Consider the following 4,350-nt stretch of genomic DNA (forward strand, 5'->3'; position numbering starts at 1 on the left):
TATCATGACCTTATAGTCCAACTAGCCCACCATTTTCTAGATCACTTTGCTCAAATAGTGTAATGTGTTTCTAGAATTGACTGACCCATTAAAAAAAATACTTTTACTTTTGTTTACATGTTAGTGTGAAACAATAGCAGAAATAATCTGTAGTAGGTAACTTTAGGTAGAAAAGTAACTAAATTAGCCCTTAGAATAATAATATGCAGAGGGGAGACACCCTCTCCTTAGAATGAGATAACTACAAAATGTCTACCTAAAGACCGCACATTTCATGACAGCTAGAAAGAAATCAAAATATCCCTGTGTGCTCTTTGTCGAGATGAAAGCATGACAAACAATATTAAAACTATCTTGTCTTGGAGTATTCTACTGTGCATAGCAAAGTTTCCAAACTAATTTATCTTATGTAGCTGAACTTGAAACACTAAAATAGTAAATACAATCCTCATTCACTGAGAAAGAACAAAAATATAAGACAGTAGGTCAACAGCTAATAAAGGGCTAGAGTAGAGTATATCTTAAAGGAATAAGGAATTCACACATAACTGCAAGGAACCATGGCACCAAATCAGTCAGGTATGTAGCACTACCTCTGATAAAATCGCATTTATGTTAAAGCAATATCAGAAAAGGCTAGACATTACTAGTAAATAGTCTTCTCACATCAACTAAATACTCAAAAATAGGCCTAATAAATATTATTGATAAATACTGATAATTGATAATAACATTTAATCTAAAAGAAATTATAAAAAAGTAATTAGGATTATAATGTTTATTTGCACCACATGGTAGTCACAAAGCCATGGTGTATTCATATCTCTCCAAAGAGAAATATTGTTGAAATTATCATAGTTAAAAAAAATGCAACAGCAATTGAATTTAAATGTCTGATATAAAAATATTAATATTTTAATAAATGATAAAATTAAAATCTGAAAATTAGAAGAGAAGAAAAAACATGACATTAATGCCCATAAGACAGTCTTATTGGTAAATGTTTAAATCATTCCTGCATTAATGCAACTCTGCACCTGTTAGTTTGCAAACAAAGACTAACAAATCCTTACCACATAGATTCATGCAAGAATGAATTTGCAAACCTTTCATACAGCTCACCATCAAGCAATAATCTTTATCTTGCCATAATTCATGAATGCTTGTTACAGCACCAATGTTGGGTTGTACTAATGGTGAGTTTTACATAGTTTTAAATAGTACATAGCACATATTGCTGTGAATAAAAATCTTATTTTGAAAGCCAATGTTGGTCTCTTCTAAACATATACCATGATTTATATTTTGGATTATACTCTTATACAAATTTTGACAATGCGATATATCAGAGGCTACTGGACAGAAAAAAAAAACTTTGACCTGTCATTGCACATGTTAGCGGCCTTTAACATTTTTTCACTAAGACAACCCTGCCCTCACCAAGCTTTTTAACCTTCCCTTAACCTTCCCTACATACGTCTCTAAAATAACAAAAAATGGTACACTTCTAACAACAAACTTAATGACTTACCTGGAAAAGGAAGTAAATAATCAAGTGCCACGTCTGTTTCCCTTGTTTTGAGGTTTGTTTACGTCTTCATACTAAATCCTTCCTAAATTCTCGCTTTCAATTTACAACTTAAAAAATCGCGCTAATGAACAGCTATAAGCATAAAATACATTATGATAATATAAATTGCCATTCTGATGAATCAGCACTGTTGCTACCTTCTCCAAAACTGCGTAATTCAGTATGGAAATACTGTGGCATTTAGTTGGAGCGAAAGAGTGGCTTGTGGAGGAAGTCTTCGTCCTGGGAGAGATGATCACGTTGTTGCTTCTTGTTTCACTGATAACGTAAATCATGCGCTGGTCTCTTCATTTTTGGACATTCCCCGACCCCCTTGTGTGCCCCACTGAGGAATTAAAGTCATAGGAAAGTTAGGCTGATCCCACGACAGGCAGATATGAGACTGAGGTCTCGATTAATTTAAACCGCAAACGAATGGTGGAGTGCAAACACCGGAGGGTTTACGGTAAGGCACTAGTGCAAGGCAATTATTTATTCAGAGTGGTGTAGTTTTTACGCTTGATTTTGTGACCCATTTTCTGTTGTTAGAAATTAACAAAATGTTGTTTTGGTTGCTTCAGAGATACTTCACTTCATTTCTTTAGATGGGTAAACAGGAGTAATATGACATCTACTTGGAAAGTTTTTTTTTATTGATGTTAAAATGCTAAATGGTCATGATGGTTGCAATATTTTTTTTTTTTTTTAAGAATATGTTATGGTTTAATTAGATTCAGTTTATGTAATTAGGTTTGAATATTGAAATGAGTCATGAAATAATAACTAAATTAATATGAATGAACAGTAAATCTGCCAATTTATGAACCATTAAATGTTTTATCAATTGAATTGGCTGGCTAAATTGGGAAGAATCTTGAACAAATTTGAAAAGTCAGAGTTAGATATTGATGATAATTCTGTTACATAGGTATATACTGCGGTACAAAGTGATATATGGCTTTTGATATAAAGATGCATATTGACATGTTAACCCTTACTGTTTATTACAGTTTATTGGACTCTAAATATGCATGAAGTGAGACTTAATCAATTTAAGTAATAATTTTGTTTAAGTGATGTTATTTGTTAGTGAAATTCAGTACTACAGTATTGAATAGATGCACCTGTAATTTTAGTGGCATATTTTTATTCATAACTGATGTATGCAATTCAGTATGTTACCATATATTCATAGTTTTGTTAACAGTAATTCACAAAATGATGAAGGTAATGTCAGGATGTAATTCTCATGATTATAGAAGAAATCAATTTTATTTTAAAATAATGAAGAAAATTAACAATCATATTAAAAGTCAGCATGTTGCAGTGAGCTATTAAATATCATAGCACCCCACAATGGAAGCATACAAGTAGTTTTAGTGATGTGGTGGGTAGAAAATATTTTGACACGTGGCCAGTTTTGGTTTTTTTTTTTTTGTCCAATGAATTGATGGTTACCCGTTAATCCCTGGAGGTGTGGGGGAGGGAGGGGTCTACAACTGATTGTCCTCTTGGCACTGTTGCAAGAGCCCCTGTCTTAATAACACAGAATTGAACAGGAGTGGATTATCTTCACTTACTTGGTGGGTATGCCATTCTTTAATTTGTAGTTGTTCTGTTCTCATTATTCACCTGAGCTTAAATCAAATTTGGAAGTAATTTTTTTGTGCTGACATGGTGTATTAGGAAATCATTAAGTAATTTTAAAATCCACTGAAGAACTTGACTGAAGACAGGTGAGTTGTCCTCTATTAACTACCCAGCTAAAAAACTAAATTGTGATGAAGGCTGTAATGCCACTTTTTTAATTGTAGAATTTGGGAGAAATGCTTGTGGTGCACTACAGGCAGTTAAGAAACCCCGGAAGTGGGTCAAGTATTTGTCCTGGGTCATCAGTATAAATGTTGGTCTTTGTTGTGTGAACCATATACAAAGAGAATTTCACCTTTATCTGCCAAGCTATACATTTGTCGGCGAGGTCAGCCTTTGTCCCTTTGGTTGTGGGAAGTTTGTAACAGATGTTTTGTGTAATTTTAAACTCGTGTTGATTAAATTGTGATAATCTTTCATAGCATACTGTCAGTTTACTAAATTTTGCTGATGTTATTGATGGTGTTAGCCTTGCAACTTGAGAATGGGTTGTGAGTGCCAGGTTAGAGTTGTAGGGTTGTTAAACTTCTTTGTATATTATAATGTGATTCTCTGGACTAAATACCGCCATTAGACATAGGGCTCGAACTATTTCCACGTGCTAAATTGCATATGTATTTTACGTGTACGTTGGAAGGCCACGCGCGTGTGTTCGTAAATATGTGAGGTTGGAGGCAGGGGGAGGGGCCTGAGCTCGGTGGTGACATCATGGCTATTTTTAGCTACAATGACGTCGGCGTCGCTGGCCGATAGTTATCACTCAAGCTCACGGGTACATGTTTTCTATCTGATATTTTACTGATAGCATACAGCAGAGATTAGAATGAAGCGTGACCAACATGGGGTCAAATACTAGCTTATTCGTAGCCATATGCGCTTCCGTGCTGCATTACGTCATAGATATCTTTGGACGCGACTGTGGGGTGAGGATTGGGGGTTCGGGTGGTGGGACGTGTTGGGAAATTTGTATCTTTGGGGGAGGGGGAGGGAACAAGAGACCGGGCGCAGGGGTGGGGGGTGCGGGGCGGCCAGAATAAGGTTGACAGTAAGGAAATGTGAAGGAGACATTGACTTGCAGTGAGCGGGAAGCAAAAAGATTAGCTAAACGGACGGCCAGATGGCAGCACTGC

At 35.5% G+C, this 4,350-nt stretch overlaps 1 protein-coding gene across 1 annotated transcript in view; it reads right to left on the reverse strand.

Moving 5' to 3' along the window:
- Positions 1-1,924, reverse strand: part of LOC119594073 (RUS family member 1-like) — a 23,828-nt gene extending 21,904 nt beyond the window's left edge. Inside the window, 1 exon segment of the mRNA XM_037943116.1 lies at positions 1,532-1,924. The gene's annotated coding sequence lies outside the window, so the exon portion shown is untranslated.
- Between the last annotated feature and the right edge of the window lie 2,426 nt (positions 1,925-4,350).

Source organism: Penaeus monodon, chromosome 33 (genome assembly GCF_015228065.2).
Source record: "Penaeus monodon isolate SGIC_2016 chromosome 33, NSTDA_Pmon_1, whole genome shotgun sequence".
Lineage (NCBI taxonomy): Eukaryota > Metazoa > Arthropoda > Malacostraca > Decapoda > Penaeidae > Penaeus > Penaeus monodon.